The sequence below is a fragment of the Poecile atricapillus genome, chromosome 2 (genome assembly GCF_030490865.1).
Source record: "Poecile atricapillus isolate bPoeAtr1 chromosome 2, bPoeAtr1.hap1, whole genome shotgun sequence".
Classification (NCBI taxonomy): Eukaryota; Metazoa; Chordata; class Aves; order Passeriformes; family Paridae; genus Poecile; species Poecile atricapillus.
Genome location: NC_081250.1, coordinates 3,616,119 through 3,629,607, shown reverse-complemented (window position 1 = coordinate 3,629,607; position 13,489 = coordinate 3,616,119). Strand labels below are relative to the sequence as shown.

Below are 13,489 nucleotides of genomic sequence, written 5' to 3'. Positions count from 1 at the left end.
ATCATTCTCTGCTTCACAGCTGGGCTGAAAAACACGGGGGAATTTTGCCTCTGCCTGAGATGTGTGGGTGCATAAGAGAGAATTTTTGTCATGAACTCAGTCACATACCACAGAATCATAGAATATCTTTCTTTTAACACCGTGCTGTGCTTTGCACCTCTGCCTGTCCAAGGTATATCCCACTTTTGAATGAATAATGTTAAAAATTAACTGAAACACAGCTAAAAAGGAAACGTGTTCACAATTAAGTCCATCATGACGATCATTTTATGTACATCTCTCCCTGCAAAGCCTCGATGCAGTGCCAGCCCTAATGTAACATTTAACAATAATATGAAAACATAATGGGTCGAATTCCCCCCAGCAGAAAATTAATCCAATGCTGCTGATTTCAGTAGAGAAATACCAGTTCATAAAAGCTGAGGAACTGCTGTTTTCACAGGGCTCATTTTAATGATTAATGAGGTACCAGATTGGTATTTGTTGTTGTTTGAAGCGATCAGTGCCTGATATCCTCACATTATTATTTCATTCAAGCATCAAAAACATTATCACTTAATTTGGACGAGTGTGTGTGCATAAAACCCAAGCCTCACAAAGCCTATTTAGGATAATCCTGTCAGCTGGCAGCCAAGAATTGACTGATTTGTCACCCAGTATAAAGCTGGAATCTCTCTTTCTTTCTTTTCCTGCTTTTATGGGGATGTGCTGCACTGTTAAAGCCAGCTTTTATCTTCCACTGGAATTAGAGAGAGCCTCAGAGAAAATAATTAACTGCATACAGGGCATGGGATGGATGAAGGAGGGTTTTAGGAAAGGAAGATGTGTCTGGCACCATCCCTGTTAAGTGCACAGGATACACAGACAGGTGTTGTTCCAACTTCATTGCTTGAAGCAGAGAAGTTTGGGGCAGCAGGGCATGGAAAAGGAGCTGGTTTATAGGAGGGTTTAGAAGGTGTTGATGGAGATTTACCAAATGGAATTTAGGTGCTGAGAGAATATTCTCTGGAGTTGTGGAGTCCTTCAGAAGTAACAGACAAAGGTGCTGCCACTCTGTGTGATATAAAGAGATTCTGGTACTGGTCCTCATGGGTTTGGACCCTTCAACTTGAAACTCAGCATGGTCCAGATATAAAAGACAGCACACCCACTGCTCCTGAGGACTGCAAAGTGTCTCCTGGTGTGCCACTGCTTCCCTGAATCCTGCTGCTTTTACAGCACCTTCCGAGGCAGGGTTATCATGTTCTGGTCCACCCCAAGGGAAAATTTGGTGACCAGCACGTGCCACTGGCTCCTGCAGCTTTCCTTTCCAGAGCAAGCCCAGGAGAGCCCTTCCCTCTTGTGAACGAGGGCTGTGGCAGGGTCAGGAGCCATGGGGGGATGGATGGAGCAGGGAAAGCTGCAGAGCAGCTCACAAAAGTCTTCCCTGTGGATAGGAGGTAGAGAACATGGAATATTGAAGCACAGAGAGAGTGCAGAGGGGTATTCAGGAGGAAAGGTGCTATTCCAGCCTGTTCTCTCTGCTCCACATCCTGATTGCTCCCCAGGTTCCACAGAGAGAGGACAGACAAGGAAATCCACACAAAACCAGTCGCTAATTACTGCTGAGCAGATCTGCAGGACTGTAGTAACAAGTACAGAAAACCATTAAAAAAGGGAAAAAACCTCACAACAAAACCACCCACAATGTTTTCTTCTGTTATTCGTGAATTATATGGCATCTCTGAATCCTAAGGATAAAGTAAAACATCTTGAAACATACTGCAAGAATCTGATCTTTTTCCTTTATTTTTTTTTTTTCACCAAACTGTCTTCCCTGTCTAGAAGATATAATGATTTTTGACAGTGTGCTTAAAGCTTAAGGACTGTGTGCTCTTCCTTGGAGTCAAGCACAGTGCAAAGGGCAGGGATCTGCAGGGATCACATGGACAAGGAGGAAAGAAAACATAATTTTCACTCCTCTGGATTTTCAACACTTTTCATAGAGAGAAGAAAGCCAGGGAAACCCCTAAGAAGCATGGAAAATACTGAATTTGTGGGTTTCTAATGGGATTTGGATGCTAGGAAATAGCTAAAAGTGAACTGTACATAAGCTGCACACAGTTTAAAGTGAATCCCGAACAGCCCATTTCTGCCAGTCAGCTTCCACAGATGCAGAAATCCAGTGAAACTGTGATTTTTGCCTTAAAAAGACATGCAGATTTATTGAGATGGAAAAATTACTGGCCACAGGAAGTGCAAAAATTTATAGGATGATTTTCATAGTAAGCAGAGATGGATAAAACTCAGTTTTCTGAGTCATTTTCTTGTTCACTGTGTCCATTCCCATCACCCCATAAAAAAACTTTCAAGATGAGCAAATACTGCTGGTGCAGAGCAGCACAAGACCTGTGAGAACTTGCATTTAGATGATAGAAATCTTACCTCAAAATGTAAATTATTTTTCTCTCTGTAGAAGTATAACCTTACAGTCTGACCCCATGATTAAATATCTCCCATAAAGTGAGATATCTGCATTGCTGATGGATAGGGCTCAGCAGGAGCTGAATTTCTTGCTATGAGTAACACAGAGAAGGAGATGATTCCTTTGACTTATTGCAGACACTTATTTCAAAATGAGATTAATCATCCCCAACAAATCCTTACTTCCCAGTGATTCTGAAAGAGTTGAGAGAAACAACCAAAATATAGACATCTACACAATACTTTCAGATAAATCATGTCCTTTCTCAGGTTCTTTTCAGGCTATTCTTTATTCTCTAAGACCAACTGATATTCTGGGTCACAACAGCATTATCATAATGATGATTATTATTCTGCAAAATTAAAAGGAATGAATAATGAAATACCTAATAAATTTCCATAAACCCCAGTGTAAGTCCCCTTTAGGCCTCAGTAGGCCAATATTATTTTGCTGAAATCAAAGGAAAAAATGTATATTATTGTCATGGTTTCTTGGAACCCTTTTCTTTAGATTTTAGGAGCATTGGTGTTGTTGTGCAGTCCTTGTAACAAAGGGAACCTGTACAGCTTTTTTTTTTCTCCTCCCTCCAATATAACTCAGGGTTGGGGAGAGCTTTTCCTGCTGGTTTACTCTTGTATAACTGGAAGCAGAATTAGGTCCACAGCAGGTGAGCCATCTAAGGCAGAAGATGGCAAATTGAATTGGAAGAACACAACAATATTTTAAACTCTGTGTCTTCTGTGGCTGCAGAGAAGTCAACACAAACTAGATGATGTACAGACTGCTGGGAACCGTGGATTCACACTGCTTGAAAGCACACAGACTTCTTACAGTGATTGTGAACTTCCCCTAAAAGTGCAGTTTTTGTACAAATAACAGCCCTTCATGCTTGGCACCTGAACAAGTCTTTGTTTCCAGCAGAGAAACCGTGGGTTTATGGCCTGAGAACGACAATAGGAATGTGTTTATTGCTAGGGTCACAGCTGGGGATGATTATTACTTTTTTCTTTGTCAAAAGGAAATGCTACAGGCAGCTAAATGTGCTTTCAGGCTGATTTGAGGGAGGATTCTTGGTAAAAAGTCCTCTCTTTCTCTCTCTGCTTTGATTTTCCTTTACCAGGTCCAGGTTTACTGCAGCACCAGGAGGCTGGAGGCCCGTCATATTTTTGTTCTGACAGGAAACCATGCAAAATTTGCATGATTTGCTTTACTGAGGATGCTGGAGAGATATCAGGGTTATGGTCTGGAGGATTAGGGATGATCATTCCTCTGTAAATTTATCTCAGTGCCCCTGCAGAGCAATGGCCAGTCAGGGAGTCTGTCTGAGCTGGGTATTAGAGTTTTGCTCTCATTAGAATGTAAAATCTGAAAGTGCACCAGGCTCCAGTGCTGGCTCATGTAAAGCCAGCTTGAGGTGATGACAACACTCCCTGAAACCCCAGACTGTGGCAAACCCCTCACAGAAGCAAAAGGTGCTCCAAAAAAGACATTCCACCACCACAGATCTGTGGCAGCAGCTCCTCTCTGGCAAGCCAAGCCCAAAGGAGAGCATTTTTTACCTGTCAAAGGTGAACCTTTACATGGTCTTTACATAGACATGAATGCATGTCTAAACATCATCTTTTTAAATTAATACAGTCCATCCCTCCATTCCCCCATCGACTTGGGGAGCTGAGATGTAATCTGATTTAATTCCTGTAACATAATCTTGTTTGGTTTTATAGTACTTCCCCCTGGTCATATTAAAATCCTATTCATTTAGGTGTATGCAGGGAGAGATGGATGTGCATCTGTGGGTGCACTGGGAACATGGAGCAGCTGGATGAAGAAAAGCTGGAATTCACTAACTCAGGGGGGCTGAAATCATTTAAATAGGCAAAACCTCCAGAAAGCTGAGTGTCTAAGTCTTTGAGAGATGTCACCAAATTTCCCTTACAAAGGCAGCTCCAGGAGCACAAGTTGCTTGGTTCAGTTTCCCTTGCCTGACTGCAAGCAATACTCTTTACATGTAATTCTAATTTCATAAGATGGACATTAGGAGCAAGGAAGCCTCAGTTTCAGACTGAATCAGTTGGTGAACATCCAAACTGTAAATATAAAGTAAATACAGGCTGGTGCCTGACCATTTATAGACATCTGCAATGTAAACATCTTCAGCTGAGATTCTCCTTAGCATCAGGAGAGAGAAATAAGTTTTATTGGGAGCAGATCAAGGCATCAGAAGGATGGACATTGCTAATGCATCAGAAGAACCATGATTAACAGGGTTTATCTCCTGATTGCAAGGTGTTCCTAGATCCCTGCACTGCAGATGCTGGGAGCTGCTGAAATCAATTGAGAACATCTCAGGGCTGGAATTGGCTCTGTGGGACACAGGGGAAGCTCCTGGCAGCTCCTCACAGAAGCCACCTCTGCATTCACCCCCCAGCCAGAACCTTGCCATGCAAACCCACCACAAAGAGGGATTTGGATGCCCAGTAGGATTTTAATGCCTTCAATCTGGAGCTTCACCACCCCTGAGGGAGTTAAAAGCAGTTTCAGCTCACCACTGATCCCATAGGGAGGGGAAATCTTCAGTCCCTAGACATTACTGGAGACAAAAATCCACCCGACTGTCCCAGAAGAAACCAAATTACAGCTTTAATTTCCCAAAATAGTGAGTTTCTTTCTGGAAATAATGGGTCCTTATGTGTGAAATTCATATGCAAATACCAGAGCTAGGCAATTAAATGGAGAGACCCTGATCATGGTATGAAATCTTAACCTGGTATTCTGTATCAACACTTTATGGATATTCCAGCTCAGATGGGAAACAAATCATTTCAAGTATTATATAAAAATACAGTGAAGGACAGAACTTGTTTTGGCAATAAAATACTTGAAATTAGATGACAAGATAAAGGATGACAAAGGTGAAGAGGCTTTTTTTTGCTGAAGCATATTGGGAACAAAATCATCTCAGACATCAGACTTCTGGAGCTCTCCTCTCCCAGGGGGTCATATTGCCTTCCTACCCTGTGTATGCTCAAAAGACATCTCTGGGTAATGAACTTAATTACTGTAATTAAAAACAGAGCCAGCTCCCACTCCCTGCCCCCTGAGGAAATGCCTGGACTTTACTCCCATGGAATTGTTTGAATACATTCAAATAGGGTGGTATAAATGATATTAAAGTCCTGATAGAGACAGAGGCACACAGAGGTCAGGGATGTTGCTCTGTGTCTCAGCAAAACCACACATTCAGCTTCAGGGTGATCTCCTGTTTACAGAGGAAAAACTTTAAGTCTGGTTTCATGCCCAGATTATCTCAGTCCCTGAGATGTGCTGACCCTTCAAAAGTCAGAGGATGAGGACAGTTCAGCCTGGGACTGAATGCATGTAAACACTGGTATGGAAATGATTATATCATTATATCATCTGTACAAAATGTTAGTTCTTGCCTTCTCAAAGCTGAGCAAAAGATAACAGAATTAATACATATATATTTAACATTTATATTGAAACTAGCAAAAATGGTTCATACCTCCTCACTTTCCCTCCCTATAAGCATATTCTGACTGAAATCACTTACTCTGGGTTAATATTTCCTCAAGATTATTATAATCAAGAAACAAACCAAAACCCACCCCCCCAAGAAAATCTGCTCATTAAGTATATCCATGAGAGATGCTGCCTGTGCTGCCTGATTTCCAATGAGCTTTTTTGTCTCAGACAGGATTCTTTAAAAATATGTCTTAGATGGGATTCTTTAAAATAAAATGGCCAATGAAGGCTTTTTCTTTCTCCTAAACTAAAAACACCACAGCTGCTTTCTGTACTGCTACACTGAACAGCAAGCAAAAATGCAGCTGTTAAATCGGTTGCAGATCAGCGTGGCAGGCCTAAGTACAGCTAGTTCTGCTTGTCTAGCAATTAATGTCAAGTAAAAGGAGGTGACAGTAATTGGGGTTGTTGGGAAATGAGCTCTCCTGAGGAGGGAGCAGCTCTGTGAACAGAGAAATGCAGCGTAGGGTGGATTGAGAGCTTCATTTGTCTAGGAAAAAAATGCAGATTCAGGACTAAAGGGTGACATTATGCAGTTAATGAAATACACATCTGAGGAATCCCTCTGAAATATTCAGCTGGAGCCATCCCTGGCTTTTGTCTGAGAAGGCAAAGAATCCTGGCTGGTGATAGTCCCGTTATATCTGTGGATGGTGTTTTCCTTTTTTTTTTTTAGTTATGGGATTTTACCTGGGGTTAAGACTCGCTAAAATGAGTCCATCATTAAAAATATTCTGGATAAAAAGCATTTCCTGAACTTAATGACATAAAGTTCTGAGTCATATTTGTTGCCTCTCACCTTTGTTTCCCTGGATGAAAGTCAATTGATGGAGTAAGACATCAGTGCTGGGCATCCTGGTCTGGAACAGGTCTGGGAACAAACCAGGCTCCTGCACTGCCCTCACAGTCAGGGCAGAGCTGCCTTTTGTTGTCTGTGGCATTCAGAGGGTTGTTCAGCTCCTCACAGAGACACATGTTGAGGTAAGCACTGGACTTTCTCACAAGGGACCCGACTCTGTTGTCCTCAGAAAGTCCCCTGGTGTCGTTCGAGATCCTCAGAGGTATCCAGATATCCATGTAGGATCAATGGATGGCAAAATCATAAAATCAGGGAATGGTTTGGGCTGCAAGGGATCTTAAAAATCATCCAATTCTACCCCTGCTATGGGCAGAGATGCTTTTTACCTCACCAGATTGCTCCAAGCCCTGTCCATCCTGGCCAGGAAAATTTCCAGGGATGGGTCAGACAAAGTATCTCCAGGAAACTGTTCCAGTTTCTCAGCACTATGATTCTGTGATTCCGTGATTCCACGATTCCATGACTCCATGATTCCATGATTCCATGACTCCCTGATTCCATGATTCCATGACTCCATGACTCTGATTCCATGATTCCATGATTCCATGACTCTGATTCCATGATTCCATGATTCCATGACTCCATGATTCCATGATTCCATGATTCCATGACTCTGATTCCATGATTCCATGATTCCATGACTCCATGATTCCATGATTCCATGACTCCATGACTCCCTGATTCCATGACTCCATGACTCCATGATTCCATGATTCCATGATTCCATGACTCCATGATTCCATGACTCCATGATTCCATGACTCCATCATTCCATGATTCCATGATTCCATGACTCCATGACTATGATTCCATGATTCCATGACTCCATGATTCCATGACTCTATGATTCCATGATTCCGTGATTCCATGATTCCATGATTCCATCATTCCATGACTCCATCGTTCCATGATTCCATGATTCCATGACTCCATCATTCCATGACTCCATGATTCCATGATTCCATGACTCCATTATTCCATGACTCCATGACTCCATGATTCCATGATTCCATGATTCCATGATTCCATGACTCCATTATTCCATGACTCCATGACTCCATCATTCCATGACTATGATTCCATGATTCCATGACTCTGATTCCATGATTCCATGACTCCATGATTCCATGATTCCATGATTCCATGATTCCATGATTCCATGACTCTGATTGGGTGATTCCATGACTCCATGATTTCATGACTCCATGATTCCATGGTTCCATGACTCCATGATTCCATGACTCCATGATTCCATGATTCCATGACTCCATGACTATGATTCCATGATTCCATGACTCTATGATTCCATGATTCCGTGATTCCATGATTCCATGACTCCATGATTCCATGACTCCATGACTATGACTCCATGATTCCATGACTCTATGATTCCATGATTCCGTGATTCCATGATTCCATGACTCCATGATTCCATGACTCCATGACTATGATTCCGTGATTCCATGATTCCATGACTCCATGATTCCATGACTCCATGATTCCATGATTCCATGACTCCATGATTCCATGATTCCATGATTCCATGATTCCATGACTCTATGATTCCATGATTCTGTGATTCCATGATTCCATGACTCCAGTACTCCATGACTATGATTCCATGATTCCATGACTCCATGATTCCATGATTCCATGACTCCATGATTCCATGATTCCATGACTCCATGATTCCATGATTCCATGACTCCATGATTCCATGATTCCATGATTCCATGACTCCATGATTCCATGACTCCACGATTCTGTGTGAGATACCAGCAAGATTCCCAGGGCAGGCTAAATTTAAAATAATTTTGTATTTGCAATGATTTTAAGGTCATACATTCCTATCAAAATCCCAGACACTGATGTTCAATGACAAGGAATTGATAATTAGTGAAAGAAAGCATCTCTGGTATGTTCTGAGATGTATGCAAATGAATATGTAAATGAGAAGGCCTGGGTTAAAAGGGTTTTGTTTGAAGAATGTTTGTGTATGAATTTTGCAGACAAATTTCAAAGTTTTTGGTCAAATTTCCTGTTAGACCAAAAAAGGCATATAAAAAAGGGGAGAAAAATTTCTAAACATTTCACTTTCTAAAACTGCTTTCAGTTTTTTAGTCATGAAGTTTTTAACTGCTTCTTCTTAATTTTTTCCAAAACAAGTCTGTCATTCTATGCAATAATTTTAGTGAGAATGATGAGAGCTGGAGCTTGAAACATTAACCCATGTTAAGTGAGACTTCTCTAATTTTGAACTGATCATAGAGTGAATGCATTTGATAGGGCTGAATGAAGTGAGATATCATTTGAGCTTTATTAATACACTCTATTAACAGAAATGCCACTTCTCTCTAATGTACTGGTGATCAAGTGAGGTTTTTAAACAGTGTTCAAGCGTGCACAGATGGGTGCAGATGGTGCATGAAGCAATTCTAAGTGCATCAATCAACATCTTCAAGAGTGTTTCATACACAAGAAAACACACATTGCTGAGAATGCCTTTGGATTACCACAATTATGCACTAAAGTGAAGATTCCCAGTACGGCTCCTGTTATGCAAAGACTGAGTCAATCAGGCAGAACTGTTTCCTGTATCATTTAGGATTGCTATGAAATTCTCCATCTGGACCAAACAGAGGGAAAAATATGAAACAGCTGAAAAATATGATGTCCTTGCTTCACTAATACCATGGAGGGGAACAGAAAAAGTGAAAGGTGAAATAGCTATCAGTGAAACAGTGAAGAAGTGACAATAAAAATTCACTTAGAAGTGGAAGTCAGAAATCTGTCTGTGTTCATCCATAAATTTCACATGGCATTAAGCCCTGTCAGGGAAGGTTTGGGTGGGATATTAGGAAAAGGTTCTTCACCAGAGGGTGGTTGGGCCCTGGAAAACCTCCCGAGGGAGGTGGTCACGGCACCAAGCCCAACAGAGATGAAGAACGTGGACGACTCTCTCAGGCACAGGGTGGGATTTTTCATGTTTTCCTCTGCAGGGCCAGGGTTGGACTTGATGATGCAGTTCTGGATATTCTGTAATTCCATGATTCTATCACATTTAGGCAAGGCAGACATCACAGTCAGTAGTAGAATAAGTACAGATAGACAAGAGCATGGTTCTACTGATAATTTTTCCATCTTTTACCTTGCATTTCAGGACAGGAGGCACATTCTGATGTGATGGAGCCCCATGAAAAGTCCATAGACTGACAGAATTGCCCTGAAGAATTTCTAAGAGGTGCAATCATGAACTCACAGAAAAACAGAATCATGGAATCATAGAAGAGTCACGGAATCATGGAATGGCCTGAGTTGGGAGGGACCTTAAAGTTCATCCAGTCCCACCCCTGCCATGGCAGGGACACCTCCCACTATCCCAGGTTGCTCCAAGCCCCATCCAACCTGGCCTTGGACACTTCCAGGGATCCAGAAGCAGCCACAGCTGCTCTGGGCAACCTGTGCCAGGGCCTCCCCTCCCTCACAGGGAAGGATTTTTTCCTAAGATCCAATCTAAACCTACTCTCTGTCAGTTTAAAGCCATTCCCCATTGTCCTGTCACTCCATGCTCTTGTAAACCATCTCTCTCCCTCTTCCTTCCAGGCTCCCTTCAGGCACTGCAAGGCCACAATGAGGTCACCCCAAATCTTCTCTTTTCCAGGCTGAACAATCCCAGTTCCCTCAGTCTTTCCTCCCATCAGAGCTGCTCCATCCCTCTGATCGTCCTGGAGCCTCCTCTGGCCTGGCTCCAGGTGCTGCCTGTGCTGGGGACCTCAGAGAGCTGATGGTAAAGCTGTGCATGCACATGAGAATACCAGCAAGGGTGAGGAATTTACTGCTCTCACAGAGCATTGATCCTGCTTCTTGTCTTTGGGATAAATGCTGCATCCCTGAGGAGCTGATGGCCAGCTCAGCCTTACTGCACACGTGAATAATGCTCTTTCCAGGGAGGAACACGATGGGTATCAGTAATTCAGAGGGAGCTGCTGATTCCAGCCTCTCCAGCACTACACCTGGAGTGGATCCATCATCCCAGAGGGAATCTCCATCTGACCAGACCAGACTGCTCTCTGAGGAGGAGAGGAGCCTGCATCCCTGACCTGACCTTTATTCCTGCTGCTGTTTACTCACAAGAAGGAACTGCAGGACAGAGATCTTCAGAGTGCAAGAGGAAAGGTTAAAGGGAAACAATGGACCGTAAATTTGGATGTGGAATTGAAATGTAGCAGCTGAAAAGGAAATATGTGTTTAGATGTTGAGGTGCAGACAAGAAAAATATATTTGGTTTGAAAGAGATTGAGAAATCCAGTGTGGTGAAAGCCAGCACTAAATTTCAGAAACAAACACAATATATCCATAGCAGCACTGCAGATGGATCATGGAATAATTTGGATTATGGGAGTTCACATTTGCCTGAAGTTTATCCAAATTTTTAAATCTCTGCTTGAAAAATTGTTTACCCAGCAAGTGTTTGAAGGGCATGAGTACTTTGCTAATGGTTTATTTTAGATCTGGACAACTTTTTGATCACCTTTACATTTCCAAAATGAAACCCAACACTGGGTGAAAACCAAGTTTCTCTCTCTCTCTTCCTGATTTTTCAAAGTGAATTGTCTCCAAGTCTTCGGATTTATGTCACTGGCTTTATTAATTGAGTGGGTTTTTTACTCCTGAATCTTCGTTTCAGGCTTAAAGAACCCTCAGGCTGGTTGCATTTGAGATTCTTGAGGGGAAAATAAAGGATCAGAAAAGGGAGAAAGGTGAAAGAAGTTTAAAAAACATATTGTAAGGAATTGCATTTATGGGAGGGCAAATATATGTGAATTTCCTGTGTGAATATATGATGAATTAAAAAAATAATGCAAATTTCGGCAAGTATTTAAACTCTCTACACCAAGCTCTTACATTGTGGGGCTCACAAGTGATGTGAGTTTTCAAATTTGCCTGCTGAATTTTCCTGTAGTATTCTGGGAATATTTAGGGAAGAAGTTGCCATTCAAGACCATTATCTCTAAGAAGCACCTTCCACAGTTTCTCATTTTCTCCAGAAACAGGATAAATTCAGTCTTGGGAGACATGACTGAATTAAATGACACACCCACAGGAACCGTGCAGCTTTTCTAACTGTGTGTGTCATTTGAAGCACCAAAGCAGACAGATTTTGAGGCAAAGAGCAATTTCTCTGCTGGGTGCTCCACAGGAGGCCAGAGGAGGGAGTGAGACACTCACAGGGGAAGAAACTTTTTGGAAATCAGTTGATCACAAGAAAGCCTTTGGGTTTGGTGCAGATTTACCCACTGACTCCATACTTGGCATTTATGTGAAGGGCTTAGGGTTATATTATATTAAAGGGTAAAACTCACTGGGAATTGCTTTTTGTCCCTCATTCACCTCCCACATGCCCAAACTCCTGAACCCTCCACAAGTAGAAACCCCCAAAGGTGACAGGAATATTCCTTCTGCAGGGACCTGGTTTTGTCCAGCTGATATTTCTGGGAGAATGGAGAGAAGCCCTGGGAGCAGATTTGCTGCTCCACCTCTGGAGCTGAGCAGCACAGCTGGAGTTGAGCTATTGCCTCACCAAAGCACACAGCTTCCATTTATCACCCAAGCACAGCCATCCCCTGTCTGAGCCCGGCTAGCTCAGTCGGTAGAACATGGGACTCTTAATTCCAGGGTCGTGGACTCGAGCCCCACGTTGGGCGCCATTTGTCTTGTTAAGGACTTTTGGGTTAGGTTCTTTTTCCCTTTGAACTGGAGATTGATGAGAGGGAGACTTGTTTCTCTTGTTCGGTCTCAGTTGTTTATTCTTATCAGCATTACAAGGTACAAGGAGCTGTGTGCACTATGATAGAAAAGGGGTAAAATGGCTAACAAAGATCTTCTTCAAGGTCTTTTTTATGTCCATTTACCCGATTAACAGATGCCAACTAAATTATTTCTCTTAGTGACCCAATGACCCAACACCTGTGTGCTGCACTGCGGCATTTTTTACCCAATCACTTACTACCACCCAAAAACCCCCAGGAGAAGAACATGAAGAAGAAAGAAGAAGGACACAAGACAACACCCTAAATCCTCCATCTTTTCTTCTGCTCTCTAAACTACCTTAAACTCTAAACTTCAACCCATTCACCCAGTGACTCAAGAAACTTTCTAATTCACACACTTACATTTTCAGTCTTTTCTACTTAACTCTAACCGTTGTCTCCATGGTGCTATGTGAAACTCAGTGCTTTCTTGGGTGTCAGAGTTAGGCATTACAGATAAAGGTATACATCTTGCATCTCTGACCCCAACATCCCCCGAGTGAGCCTCTTCATCAGGGCAACCTCTTGGGGCTCATTATTCCCCTGACAGCCTGGGAAAACAACTTCCCTGCCTGCTCAGGGTGGGAAGTGCCTTCCTGCTGGATTAGTCAATCAGGACATTAAGGCTGACATTCATCTTCCTTCAGAGTAAAAATATTCCACAGAGTGGAACATATTCAGCTACAGCATGTCCAAATATTCAACTGCAGCACAGCCACCTGGACTTCAATTATTCACTTAGCAGAACAACCATTTCAGGTTATGATTAGTCTGATATTAGACATTTATTGCAAAACCATCAATATCACGGGT

At 42.3% G+C, this 13,489-nt stretch overlaps 1 non-coding gene across 1 annotated transcript; it reads left to right on the top strand.

Moving 5' to 3' along the window:
* The first annotated feature begins 12,498 nt into the window (after positions 1 to 12,498).
* TRNAK-CUU (transfer RNA lysine (anticodon CUU)) lies at positions 12,499 to 12,571 on the top strand. Its single transcript has one exon. It is a non-coding gene; the product is annotated as a tRNA-Lys (tRNA).
* The last annotated feature ends 918 nt before the right edge of the window (positions 12,572 to 13,489 follow it).